The 15,164-nt window shown below is 41.0% G+C and overlaps 1 long non-coding RNA gene across 2 annotated transcripts in view; it reads left to right on the top strand.

Annotated features, from left to right (window-relative positions):
• The first annotated feature begins 5,697 nt into the window (after positions 1 to 5,697).
• LOC116659999 overlaps positions 5,698 to 15,164 on the top strand; it is a 58,949-nt gene continuing 49,482 nt past the window's right edge. The window contains exons 1-2 of one of the 2 annotated variants that reach the window (XR_004315355.1): positions 5,698 to 5,843; positions 8,115 to 8,363. This is a non-coding gene — a long non-coding RNA (uncharacterized LOC116659999). Of the gene's footprint in view, positions 5,844 to 8,005; positions 8,364 to 15,164 lie in introns of those variants that run through there. The other variant, XR_004315354.1, reaches the window with a different exon arrangement.

Raw genomic sequence — 15,164 nt, 5'->3', positions numbered from 1 at the left:
CAGAACAGTGAGGGGTTTAAAACAAGAGAAAAAGTGGGGAACAAACAGAGCTTTAAGGAACAGCAGGGGGATTTGCAGTGGTCAAGAGCAGATAGTCAGGCTGAATTATTTGGATAATTAGTCTTCGTTAGCAAATTGGAGAAAACTATAATGCCCCCCTAAGATGTTATAATGTGCCCGCGGGCTAACAGTGTTAAGGATCAGGTCTGACCCAGTTCTTAAAGGGCTTGGCTCTCCATTCTGAATATTCTGTAGTGGAAAATAGATTTTGAGCCTGTGAGCTCTCTTCAAAATGTTTCCAAAGCTTATTAATATGTGCATTTAGTCGAGGTGATCCTGGTGTCACTGTGATCCTCTCAGCATAAGAGGAGAATTCTTAAGGAACCTCTCTGATGATCAGGAAACTTTGAAGATGAAAGCAAGGAAACAAAATGGAAATGGAAGACGTAATTGTGATTTCTGTCCTAAAGATGATGAAAAATATGAAAGCTAGGCTGACTCTTGTGTTCCGGAAGGCTTCTCAAGGAACTTACCTGGCCTCAATGAAAGGAACTTAAATCTAAATTTATATTTTGAAAAAGTTATATTTAAACAACCTGCAACAGTCTTGAGGAAAGCCTCTACCCTTGAGATTCACCTGGGAAAAGTCATCCTTTATTTTCTAGACCCCTAAGCATCTGTGTAAAAGTCCCTTGTGAAGGCCAGTGGGATGCAGCCCATGGACGGTTCCAGAGAGCAATTCTGAGCAGATTAGAATGTTGCTCCTGCTTCAGGAAAAATACACAGAGGACTGAGACGAAGACAATAGTAGATAAAGACAATAAGGCTGGTTTGAAGGACCAGGGTAGTTTAAGTTTTCTGAGAAGCAAATTCATTTCTTCAGAAGAGATTTTTTAAAGTTTTTTATGTTGCGTAGCCAATTCCAGACTTGCCATGTCTCGGGCACACACATGTACACATGTCTGCATGTATACAGGAGGGACTCTGGGGAGGAAGACATGTGGACTTGTGACCATCACCTGTAGTGCCTCCACTGAGGTACCATTTAAAAGACTCACCCAATGATGATTTTTTCCTAGGGGAATATACTTGGCTTGACTCACTGTTTATTACTGAATAAAAAAATTTAATAAAATACACGCTAACTTACAGATTTTGGTCCATTAGTAATGCAAATAGTTTCCAACAGTTAGGAAGGATAACTCCTATGCATGGTTGCTCGTGGGGCATCAGTCAGGCTTGCATTTAACCCCATTCTTATTCTCTCATTCCTTCAAAATGCCTGTAAAAATTCCAAACCTCAAAATGCTTTTTGAATCAGCCTTCACCTTGTTACTGGTTTCCTTGTTACTTAATAAGTCAGATAAAATCCTTGAAACAAGTCCATATTTTATTTACCATGAGAGTCATATTTTTAAGTTTTTGGAAATCCTGCTTTGACTTTAAAAAACCACTTGGCGTACTGAACCCTGTTCATAGGAAAGTGAGGACAAACTGGGTAAATTCTTGAATTTGTAAGTATTGTGGCTAAAATTACCTCTGGTGATCTTGTTGGATAGATTTCTTTTTTTCTTTTCCTTTTAAAAAATGGACACATTTGTGAATCATTTGTCTGTCTTCTTCATAAAGAGAGATGTCATGTCGCCGGCCTGCTTGCTTCTCTCACCAGCAAAACTGAAATAAAGAACATTTGGCCTCATTAAAGGAAGAGATGGAGGATTCATCTTGGTTGGAAATGCAATCCGCAAATACAAAGTTCTCTGAATCCCAGAACAAAGCCAGGGTCTAAATATATAGAAGAACCATAGCAATCAAAAGTGAATTGGAAAAAAAAGGAAGTGGGTCAATCATTTTAACTGGAAAGGCCGGGGGCTGTGCGTGTGTGCACATGTGTGCATGCGCGCGCGTGTTTACCTAAGTTTTTTCTGGATGCCTCGAAGGACATCAGAGGCAGAATGTGTCGATCAGAAAAATGCCAAAGAGAGCAGAAAGATGACAAGCTATTCTTAGAGTCTTTTCTCAGGGCACGTCTGTTTTCATGCCTCAGAATATTAAGGAAAACGTGACAGGCATTTGAGAGAAAGGAGTCCTCGGTGTGGTTGGCGTGTGAGTTCTCTGGCTGTCAAAACCTGGCAATGTCAGGAAGGACTTTCATCTCCAACAGAAAGTCATGGAGATAGAAACTAGACCGCTTAAGTGACAATACTTTCTTCTGCGTGGAACTCACTTCATTTATGACCAAAAATCTAAACAACCATTTTTCTGCTTCCTCCTGGTAGTGACATATTACCTCATAGGAGAGCATTTTGTTGGGTCATCAATGAAGAATTTCCGTGTAGCTCTTGCCTCTGATAGCACATCAGGATGATTTATGGGACTTGGCAATAAAACCCCTCATTACTTAAGCCTCACCTCATATTTACAGCATCAGAATCATCACACTTAGGGCCTCCCTAAACTTCTCTAATTGTTTAACTTTCTTGGGCAATTCTTATGCACAGCTAGTATTACAGGATCTCTGAATTGAATGCTAAGCTATTAAATGGTCACTTGAATTTGTATTTGTTGCAGGAGTTTATTTTTTTAATTAAGATATAACTTATAAACTTGGGAAATAAATTCATCCTGTTGTTTATCAATTTGCCCCTTATCAGATACCCTCTGCCTTCTACCCTCTACCCTCAAGTAGAGAAATATGGCAGTAACATGTTTTTAAAGCAAGAAACGCCTTGTGACATAGACAGTGGTGAGCAGTTTTCCTTCACCTTTTCCTAAGATAACGGTTCTCAGGCTGGTCACCTGGGCCGGGCACTCAGCCAGCGACCTTTGAAACCCTGTGTGATCCTTCAGGCAGAGAGCTTGAGATCTTCACTGAGATGCTGTCTCCCAGGAGGGCTTGCCCATTTCTTCATCTCTAATGTCTAGAAAAGTTCCTGGCATACAAAAGGTGGCTAATTAATGCTGGTCGAATAGATGAACATGTGAATACATAAGTGATTAATTCAAATAACTACTACCTGTCCTCTGCTAATTTGAACACATTATTATTCTGATTCTTTCATTTCATTGGACTTTCTCTTCTCCTGGTGCAGACCAAAATTATTCACTCAATAAGGGAGAGAAAGGCTAATATTTCTCTGGAAAATGAGACGTTATTACATCCTCAAACTTCTCCTTCAGTTTTCCCCACAAGCCCAAATTCACTTACCCGTTTTACCATCTCGTGGTCGTTTATCCTGTGTTTCTGTTGATCCTGCACAGACATGAAGAAGAAATCTGAAACGAAATTAAGAGTTCAACTTAAAGAGGCAAAAAAAAAAGCTGAGTTCCCACTGTGGTGCTCCTTATAAAGTCCGCACGAGGAAGGAAAACACAGGGCTCATAATTAATGACTAGAAAGCTGTCGTTATTAGGGAGACTAGAGATTCCAGACTAGAGAAAGGAAAAAGGAGATTCTGGACGTCATTAGCAATTAAAGGAGGAAAAAAAAAAAAGAAACCATGGGCAGCAGGTTAAAAATTAATTAGGAGAAGTGCTAGGGGACTCTGTGGTGGGTTCAGGCTCTTTACTGCCGCTGTAAATGTCCCCGTGTCAGCAGGCTCCGGGGAAACAGGACCAGTCCTCGAGGCTGTCCTGAACAGGCAAACTCGGTGCCTCCGGCACCCAGGGGTCCTCTGTCCTTCCCGGTAACGGGGGCTTTGGGACTTCTGTCTGTTCTCAAAGAAAACGTTTTCTTGGATAAAACAGACATGGTTGGAGCAGTAAAAACACAAGTGAAAATTCAATTTAGATGCATAAGCAGATAGCAGTTAACGAAGGGAGAAGGAATGGAACTTCAGACAAGCGAAACCATTCATTTTGATCAAGAGATAGTCATCAAAGGATTCAGAGCCTTATTATACTTGAGTGACCTGGAATTTCCTGAGACCGGTATCTCCTAGTACCATTGCTTCCTTCTCTACAGACTTCTCTGATTTTCTACATGGATGTTTCATTTGAGATTCTTAGGTGAAACTGTCAGGTGTCAGAGTGAACTGTGAGACAGAGCGCACTGTGGAACTAGAAAACTGTGGATGGCAGAGGACAGCTCAGTGATGGAAAGTCTACCAATGTGCAAGTATAGGAAGGGTCAGCAGGCGAGAGGTGTGGGGAAGAGGGTATTTGGAGACAGGCGGTGGTTAATTATTACCCACTTTGCTCCCATCTCCAGTGTTCGGAAGGTCCCTCCCCTCCCCTTCATTCACTAGAGAAGGCCTTTGATCCAAATCTTTCAGAGAACTTGACGTGAGTCTTTGCAGTCAATGAAGCCTTATTGCTGCCAAGAACGTCTAAAAGGCTTTCCACCTCTGCTGGGTGTGAGAGGAGGTGAGTGAGGAAGAGGGAATGTTCTGTCCTTACCTCCCTTTCCTGGTCCTAGGTGGGGGAGGAGGACAGAAGTCCTATCTCAGGATGGGTTGAATGGTTGGTTTGTCTATGGGAGTGGACAGCCTAATTTCCAAAACAACCAACATCAGCTTTTGGACTAAGTGACGGTGTGATTTGAGAATCTGTGGTTGGCGGAATATTGTACCCACCCCGCCTCAGATGTCTGCATCCTGATCTGAGGACTGTGAAAATATGGTACCCTCCATGGAAAAACGGCCTGTACAGATGTGATTAAGGTTAAGGACTTTGGTGAAAGGGCAGGCATAAAAAACAAACAAAAAACTTCCCACTAGGAAAGGGAGAAGCCAAAAAAAAAAAAAAATTGCCTTAGCCTTGGCTTTTGGTAGAAAATAACTATAAAAACAGATAGCATCCTCTGGATAAGCCGTGACCACAGACCAGTACGAGTTTCAGAGAGATCTGAGAATTTAAAAATTGCAGTGAATTGTAGAGCAAATGGACAAAGCAGTTTCCTTTTTTCAGTCTCAAGCATCCTCTATGCGTCAACTCCTGGTTATTGTCCTCTGTTTCTGATTTGATCTCCAACATGTATAGATCCCCACTGCCATCCAAGGTCATTCTATTAAAACTTAACAGATCATTGACCATAATGTTCTCAAAGCTCTGGATTCTCCTTCCCTGTAACTTCTTCCTGTTGGTCTGAATTTTGCTCTCTGGAGCTCAGACCACGGCTGTGATGATGTCATTTCTAGGTAAACATCTCTGATTCCTTGTCTGTATCTTCTTGCTTATGAGACATGAAGGCTCACATAGGCTTCAGTTAAAACTCATGAAATCACCTTTGAAAAGCCAATGATGGGGAGAGTATGGTTTCATATTTTGAGTGCTTTTATTTCTTTGCCAAAATAATGAGAAATGTCAACTTTTTTTCTGTAATAATGGGCTATATTTCTAAAGATTGAAAACTCCTCAAAAGCACAATCTGGATACTTCTTTCCTCTTTCTGCCCAGGAAATCCAGCCGGGTTTGGTGCATCTGGATGGAATACGTGATTTAGGAGCCCAGGCAGGCTTCCTGCAATTCAGGAACCAGGGGCATTTTTCATTTTTGTTTTTCCTGTTATTTATTTTCTTCACCTCAGGTTTCTGAAAACCAGAAACAGATGGACTAACCCAAGCTCCTCAGAGCAGACGGCAGATCCACCTCCCCGCGTGGAGGAACGGGGCTCTCCCGCAGAGTCCTGTAGTCCTGCGATGATTTACTCCAGCTCTGCCCCAGGATGAACCCGCACAGAACTTGAACCCAGTAGCCTTTCCATTGGGCCCATTATCAACAACTGTTGGAAAGATGTGTCCTTGTCTGATGCTTGGGGGCACAGGTATCGGCCCAACTGCTAGACACCAGACTGCACCTTAAGGAGCAAAGTCCACGGACGTACGCAGAAGTGAGCAGGAGAGGTAAAATGGATGGACCTCGTGAATGGGTGCTTGGCGTCAGCCACTTGGGGGGAAATTAGAGATGAAGGAAAATGCTGGATGGAAGGCCAATGTGTAGTAGGATGAAAGGTCTATTAACACATTCTTGCCTCTCTACGGCTTCATCTTTACGTTCCTTTCCTTCCTTCCCATAATAACCCAGTTAAAACAAAGCTGGGTTCCCAGGTCAAAGCTTAGACAAATACCCACTGGCTGTTACTGACAAGAGACATATGTTCAATGGTGAATAACAAGAATCAAACACAAACCAAAATCGGCTTAAACAAACTAAGGGTTTCATTTTTCCCATGAAATCAAAGTGGGAAGTGTTTGCTGGCAAGTACTAGATTAACAAATCATAATAGGTCTGAGGTCCATCAAATCTTACTGACCTTTTTCCTTGTGGTCACTTTATGGCTGCGTGATGGGTGCTCCAAACTTGTGTCGGCTTCCAGGCATGAAGAGAGGAAGGGTGAGGATCAGCTGTCAGCTGGGGCTGCCCCTTCAAGCTTTCTTGGAGGTTGTATCTAATGCTTTCTGCTTACATCCGTTGAGCCAGAATTGTGCCCTTTGGCCAAGTCTGTGGAGGCTGAGAAATTAATTTTTAAAAATTGGGCTCAGTAATGACTCTCTCTCCCAAATTATGGATGTGGAGTTGAAGATCTAGGGGAAATCAGTTTTCGAGCTAACAGTCCCTGTCTTACTGGCTTCAAGGGCAGATGGTATATTCTAATTCTGAAAATACAGTAAAATCTTAACCAGACTGTCTTAATATGAACTATTATGAACAATATTGGGAGTGGGTAAGAGGCTTGTGATAGTAAAATAAAATCATATTCAAGGATGGGACTAAACAAGCAAACTTTATAATTTACAGATTAAATCTTAGGGCCAATACTGCTCCAACCCAATCTCTCGTGCTGGTGGACCCACATCATGGCTTTTATGCCATGAGAATTGGTATTCAGACTGATGGTCCTCCACCCTTTTGCTTAGAGGACTGAATATTTCAGAATCAAAAGTAAAATTTTAATGGACCTAGAGATGATCATGCTAAGTGAAGTAAGTCAGACAGAGAAAGACAAATATCACTTATATTGGGAATCTAAAAAAATGACACAAATGAACTTACACAACAGAAATAGGGGCTCACAGTCTTTAAGGCATTAGCTTGCTGTGGTTTCCTTTGCCTGGCAAAGCAGTAAAGCTGTTCTTTTCTATCCTCAAAAACAAAACAAAACAAAACAAAAAACAACCAGAAATAGAGTTGCAAACATAGAAAACAAACTAATGGTTACCAAAGGAGGGGAGGGATGTATTAGGAGTTTGGGATTAAGAGATACAAACTAGTATATATAACAGATAAACAACAAGAACCTAGTGTATAGCATAGGGAGCTATATCCAATTTCTTATAATAAATTATAATGGAAAATAGTATTATATATATATATATATATACACACATATCTGAATCACTTTTCTGTGTACCTGAAACTAACACAACATTGTAACTATATTTGATAAAATAAATAAAATTTTAAATATGAAAAATATATTAAAAATCAACAAAAATAAACCTTTAAGCTCTTCTTAGGATGCTGTACTATCTAACATGTGTCTTTGTATTCCTTTCAATATACTGTTAAGTAATTCATACACTAAAGTTTTCCATGTTTTCAATATGGTGTCACAGAGAGGACGCCTCCTTTTTAACCATGAGGAAACTCAACGTACCTACCAGTCACGCTCATACTGGATCGTGTGGTCCATGTCTCCTTCTTACACTCAGGGTACTTGGCGTTGGTTGCACACTTGCCCAGATCTCCTCTTGCAGGAAGGTCTGGGCATCAGAAGGAATGTCACAGTCAGGGGCACCGTTGGTAAGATAGAGCCATCGCAATAAATTGGTGATTCATGTCGTATGAGCCCAACTTTGGTCAAAGTTATGGGATTCTTAGGTCCATAATGCCATGTTTTTGGTTGTTTCTTCCTAGGAGCAAGATTAAATGCATGTTAAAAAAAAAAAAAGGAATCTTTTTCTCATATAAAACTAGACTGTGCTTTCTTGGTTAACAAAAATTTTTTTAAAAGAGGAAGAAGAAGAAGAAAGAGGGGGAGGAGGGGCGGAGGGGAGAAGGGGGGGCGGAGGGAGAGAAGTGGGAGAAGAAGAAGAGAAAGAAGGCTGTGCTGAGCTGTGCTCGCCTTTCAGGAGCCTCGGGTGATTTTTTTTCTCGATCTGCTCCAACCGCAGGCACGGATCCTCCTCGCCCACAGCTCATTCCAGAGCCTGTTCTGTAGCATCGAAACTGGCAAAACCGGGGCAGACGAGCCCTTCCAGGAGCACCCAGCTCAACGAAGCCTGCGATGCCCGACTTTGAAGATACAGGAGAGCACAGAGAAGCCGAGCCTCTTCCTTGTGTAGAGAGAAGCGGACATTGGACCCTGGAATTTGGCAAACGAAGCTTTGAAAGGAGGTGCCATGAACACCGAGGAGACAGAGGTAAGGCTGGGAGAGAGCACAGTTGTCTTAGGATGGGTTATCCACAAGTAGACCTGAGGCAAGGAGCAGCATGACAGAGACCTATTATGAATGTTCTTAGGAAAAATGGACAGGGGGATGGAGAAAGGGACCAGGAAGAGGAGGAGGCGAAGCAAGGGAGAAATGCCAACCCAAGTCCCACTTAGAGCATGGCTGAACCCTGCAGGGGCGCCTCAGGGGCAGAGGAGGTCACAGCTCAGCGTTGTCCTGATCAGGTCCTAGGGGAGCCGGAAGAGTTACAGGGTCGTTGATAAAGGCTGCTCTCTGCGAACATATACGCCCAGGCACTAAACACCTGCATAGACATTAAACCTGTGTAGAATTCACCGAGGTAAGCCTGAGCTGCTGCTTCTTTTTTTTCTTTTTTTTTTTGACTAGATAGCTCTAGCTCTTCCCCTATTTTGATCTTGATAAAAATAGGGCAACTCTCAATATAGCATTGAACTAATTAAAAATATAATGATTACAAACAAGCCTAATTACTTCGAGCATCCATTCTCTGATGACATGAGGGAGCAAAACATGGGTCTCCCAGCGGTCTTCGAGGAAGTGATAGTTTAGATGCAAAAGGTACTTGAATGGTTTTATTATTCATTTTGGACCTAAACTGGGAGAAAACAATATATTAAAAGAAGAGTTTTTAGTAGAAGATGATTGTTACTTCAAGAAATGGTCGTATGTTATCAATTCCTACAGATAAGAAATTCTTATCTAGAGCTAAATGATCACTGTGTGTTTAATTTATTACTCAGAGAGATAATATTTTGTAAATCTAGAAGAAATTACCCCATCAACTATAAGGAACTATAGCTTTTTTGGAAATGAGAAACTTTTATTTTTAAAATGATTCACAAACCATTTTGGTAATGAGTTTAGCAGTTTCTTATCAACTTAAATGATACTTTATGACACAAAATCCCATTCCTAGAGAAATGAGAATATATGTCCACCAGAATATTTGCATATGATTATCCACAGCCGCTTTATTTAAAATAGCCCCACACCGTCAACAGTCTAAGTGCCCATCAACAGGGGTGTGGATTCATTGCTGTATTTCCATAATGGAACACTACTCAGCAACATAACAAAATATGTACTGATACACTCAAGAAGGCAAATGAATCCCAAAACCATTCTGCTGGGCAACAGAAGTCAGACACAAAGCACTACTTACTATATAAATCCAAGGTATGCATTTCTAAAGAGACCAAGCAAACCTATAGTGGTAGAGCCAATTAGTTACCAAAAGCCAACATGGTAGGGAGAATTACTGCAGAGGGGCACAAGGAACCTTAGGGGAAGATAGAAATGTTCCCCCTTTTGATTGTGGTGGTTATACAAGTGTACACATTGATCGAAGCTCATCAAACATATACTTCAAATGGGCCCATTTTTAAAATACAATTGTACTTCAATAAAATTGATTTTAAACATCTCAAACCTGATAAAATTCATCAAAAAGACACACGCATAATATAGGATCTACTGGGAGGAGGTTCCTCTCGACAGATAACACAGAATGTAGATGAGAACTTTTACCACCTAGTGTTAATATCAGGCTGGCGATACCGAGATTAATTTTCAGTTGGTTGATCATTTATAAACTTTCTTTGTGTAATAACTTCAATATGCCTTTAGACAAATATATATTGAGGTGACAAATTTAAAGCCTTTAACTTCAGCTTCAATCTGTATTAACCTGATCAGAGAATTGCCCTACCACATTGAACTCACCATCTTAACTGGAGCTTGACAAAGGGCAAGTTTGTTGTATGTAGATACGGATATTTCATCAGAGAGATGACATTTACATTTTCACTCCACGCAACCAGAGGAAGCAATCCCAGACGATTTGCAGCATGATCAAAGTTCACAGAAAGCCGTCTTTAAAGAGACATTAATTATTATAAATTAACTTAGTTAAATATAAACCATTCTCATAACCTTAAATAGTGTATGGAGACAATGAAGAGCTATCTAACCCCTTGGAAATTTAAGATGTGCAGGATAAAATGGCTTTCTATAAAATGTAAATTTAATATTTGTAATCAAATCTTATATAAATATTAAATTTATAGTTTCTGCCTCACTGTGACAACATTTGAGAAGACACATTACTAAAATTTAAACCAAAATGATCAAACCCGTCTTATCCATCAAGGGATTTACCTTCATTAACATGCATATTACATAAACTAGTACCTTATAATAAATCTGCTTTTATTTACCATGTATCAGATGTGTATCAGAATCTTTTATTCGTGCATTTTTATGATTATTTGTCACTAGCCGATGTCATTTGCATTTCTTTGTTTCTTATCTAGCAATCTGCCATTGCCAGCACAGCTTGACTTTTCCTGAGCTGGTAGAGAGGTTTTTCTTAAAAGGCAACGCATTTAAAGCATTAAAAGTTTGATTTCTCCCCTCTCTCTTTTAAATTCAAGATACTCTATTTTGTTAATCTCCTCCAGAGTTAGACAAAGGAATATCAGAGCTGTGCTTAGAAAATATTTCAAATGACACATCCAAAGAATTTTATCAAAGTTAGACAAAAGCTGAGAATTTTTTAGTGTGTCCTCTCTCTGCGAGGAGCAAGTCCTTTTGTTGGGTTTGAGCCCCAGTAGAGATGCTTGTCTGGAGACCGAGTTACGAAGGTTGGGATTTCAGAGTTTATCCTCAGAAGGTATTACTCCTAATACTTTTAGAGGGAAAAGCAAGAAAAGGCCAGATTATACAGAAGCCCTTCGACTTCACAGCAGGTTTGGTGCTCGTTAACGAGAGGTCTGCAGGCTCCCAACAGGCCCTGCCAGTTCCATCCTTGTCCCCATTCCATCACTCTTTTGGGCTCAGCTACTCAACTGAAATAAAAGCCACGCCCCCCTCTGTTCTCCAACCCATGCCAGACTGTTCCAGTTTCTTTAAATATTTGCATATGCTTCCTGCCCTTTGATGGTAGATATGTGTGTTTGTCTTGGATACTCATATAGTGTGGAATTTGGACAGATTCCCATGATCAGCAAAGGTCCAAGGATGCCCCTTAAAAGAACCTGACTGCAGATGGAAAGGGTCTATAATTATAAACAGATCATTCATTGTCATTCTCTTCCCCTGTCAGGAGGCTTTCTCACTTACAGATACACACACAGAAAACTGACAGCATCAGAAAATTCAGTCATTGTGCAAAATAATGCAAAATTAATATAATGGGGCTTGTGTGCTAGCAACCCTTTCAGGAAAGACAAATGGAGACAAGCAACCTGAGGACTCTTTCTATGATGTCCCACCCTATGGTGTCCTCCCAAAGAAAAAGATCAATGAAGTATAATTTGGCATGGGACAATTTTTCAACCACCAAGTTGAGACTGGCTTGTGGTTTCATAAAAGAGCTGCTCCCTTGACCCTCCCGTGAGAAACGGGGGAAGGCTTGAGTCCGTGGAAATTTCGTGAAATCCTGCAGATACACAACCAGAATCAATCTCTTAGCACTTAGCACTGGTGGAAAGAAACCAGATGGCCATTAATTAATGACAGAAATAATTTAGATCAGTCATGAACCAGAGATAAACCAGACAACCACATAGCTGTGAACCAGAAACAATCCAGAAACAGACTCAGCAAGCTTCTGCCATTACTGTACATGGCAACTCATCCTCGGAGCCACGAAGAGTGGGCTCCAGGAAGCTGCTTGTGAAGTACCTGTACTGAGAGTACCGAGTTTCAGTGACTCCAATAGCTGGACCTTCATGGAGAGAAAACTGTTAACATCCACCAAAGCTAAAACCCTATGGCAGTTTCGGTTCCTGAGTGAGATCCCCCTACTCCTACCCAATAATAAAGAATAACACAAGGCAGTACCTCTGCTTTCAGAACCCCCAGACACCCAGAATAAAGAAGGATAGCTGCATCTATTGTTGAAATCCTTTTAAAAAATAAAAAATAAGATCTTCCTGTTGTTCGTGGCATAAACAGGAAACAGGACATGCTTTTAGATGTGCTGCGTTCTGGCTTCGATATAACCAACTGGGAGACCTTAGTAACTGCTTAGTAACTTAGTAACTGCTATTGTCCTGCGGGTTCCTTCCACCTGGCTCAGGATGCAGGATTTTCAGAAATGGAACTCTCTTCCAGCCATGCTGTGGGACTGGCTCTTTGTCAACAGCGTTAGGTTGCTGAAGAGACAGTATGTCAGTTTCACTCTTTTCATGATCGTTTTCTTCTAGTATTTTTGTTACACTGCTATCAGTAAAATGTATTCAAAATGCTCCTAAATCTGATAATAATATAGTTATGCCTATAAATTTTCCCACAAATTAAGTAGATTGTATTTTTGTTTCAAAAATGGAAAACCACAATTCTCTCTTTTTCTCTTTTTTCTATCTGCACTCCTCCTCAATGTGCTCTTGGAAGGGAGAGGCTGAGGGGAGGGGCTGGCGGATGTGTTCTCCCACGGCGAGTGAGAATTACCCTGAGTCATTTGGGACAGTTATTTAACGGTTTCTCTAGGTTTAAAATGGCCAGTTTCCTGGTTGATCTGTGCTGAAAGGGTTAACAAGCAGTGAAAGCGAAGGTAACAAGGGACAGGCCATAAATGGCTCCAGCTGTGTATAATTAACTGTAATACTGCAGAGTAAATGACTTTTATTGGCAACCATGTCATAACTTCATTAAAAGTCATATTTACAGCCCTATCACATGAAATGAGTCCTCCTGCATTCCGGAATATAATGAGCATTCATTTTCACCTTGTTCAATTATCTCCCACCCTCGCCCCACCCCCAAGTCTCCCTCTCCCTCGTATGGGAAGCATGAAGCCAAAAGACAAGAGGAATGTAATTAGCACCTGGCAGAGGGCCCCTCTTCTAGGGAGCATTTCCCCAACCACAATAAAACTGTTTCTCCTTGTTTTCAATTATAAATCGGTAACTTCCTTACATGAAAGCATTAAGTAACAGTCATAAAAACATCTACTTGATTTGATGGAAAGCTTTCGAAGATTAGACCTCTGAAACGTGGTCATGTCTGAAGCCATCAGGAACCAAGTCCACATGGGCACAGTGACTTGTGGTCACAGAGATGGAAAGGGGAGCTCGCTGTTGGTTTTGAGTCAGACCTTCTCCATGATAACTCTTGTCTGAAAGCACCTGTCTCATGTAGGAGTGGAGTATCTAATCAAATCTCTCTTCTCTCCAACCCCACTCCCTACTTGCCTTCCCTCCGCTCCTCTTTCTGCCTCCTCCACTCAAGTTCAAAGGGAAGACCTTGCCCAATCCATCAAGCGTTCCAGGAACTCAGCTTTCATCCCGTCTCAAGTGTCTCCTTAGAGTTTCTGGATGTTGAACATGGGATTATAATATCAAGAGTGGATTTTCTTTGTTGAAGTTCCAGTTGATGTTCCCTGTGGTTCAAGATGCACACATAAGGTCCCTGTGCATTTTAGGAAAAATATGCTCTGAGAACCCAAGCATAATTGTATGTTTTTTTGGGTGGGGATGGACATTTTTATTTTCTTATTTTTTCCCCAGCTTTATGGAGTATAATAGAGACATAACATTGTGTGTTAGTTTGAGGTGTACGGCATGTTGATTTGATACATCTGTAAGATGTGAAATCATTTCCACCTTAGCATTGGCTACCACTTCCATCCCATCACATAGTAACCTCTGTGTGTGTATATGTGTGTGTGCTGAGAACATATAAGATCTTCTGTTTTGGTCGCATTGATGTGTACGGTCAGTATTATTAGCCATAATTTCCATGCTGTACATTAGATCCCTGGACTTATTCACCTGAAAACTGGGAGTCTACCCTTTGGCCAATGTCTCCTCATTTCCCCTAGCCCCAAATCCCTGGTGATCACCCCTCTACTCTGTTACTCTGAGTTTGTTCTCTTTCGATTCTGTGCATAAATGATATCACACAGTATCTGTCCTTCTCCATCTGACTTACTTCACTAAGTATAATCCTTTCACGTTCCACCCACATTGTTGCAAATGGCAAGACTTCCTTCATTCTCATGGCTGAATAATATTAGAATCATTTGTGTTTAATTCTGTATCTCACATCTTCTTTATGTATTCATCCATTGATGGACCCTTAGGTTATCTTTGTATCTTAGCTATTTTGAGTAATGGGCAGACCTACATTGTAATCCATACCATCCACTAGCTGCATGGCATTGGAAATTCTAGCTCAGCCTTCCTGAAGGTTATTTTCAAATGAGTAGGATTAATTACCATGTTTTTAATGGGGCTTATTAATATTAAATAAATAATATGTCTGACATTGCCTGTAAAAGAGAAAACATTCAATCAATATTTTTTTCACCTTTCCTCCCTCCAACTCCTGTCCCTTCCTTTCTCTTTGGACGTTTATAATTTCCCTGTCTTCTGTTTTAGCTAAGATAGAATGTTCGGCATTATTGTTCTGGGCTCCAGATTAACTGAAGGCTACTGTCGACAAAGGATGCATTTGTTTGGCAAGCCAAGATCTGCCCAGAATCTGTAAAATAGACCTGTCTACCATAAAAGGATGCCGTGATAGGTAATTGACCCCTAATTCAGTGGGGAAGGCAGTGAGAAAAATGATAGCCATGGTGGGCATTGAATGTGGGGTCATCTCCCCTCGCAAGCCCCCTGAGGTTGACAGCCTGAGCAGGGGTGATGGAAAGAAGGGGAAGTGCCCAAGAACCATTCATGCACAGCCAGCACTTACATTTGTGAACGTAAAGTGCCGTTGGAAACTGGCATCGTTTTAAACATAATG

Source organism: Camelus ferus, chromosome 26 (genome assembly GCF_009834535.1).
Source record: "Camelus ferus isolate YT-003-E chromosome 26, BCGSAC_Cfer_1.0, whole genome shotgun sequence".
NCBI lineage: Eukaryota > Metazoa > Chordata > Mammalia > Artiodactyla > Camelidae > Camelus > Camelus ferus.
This window is presented reverse-complemented; position numbering and strand designations above follow the sequence as displayed.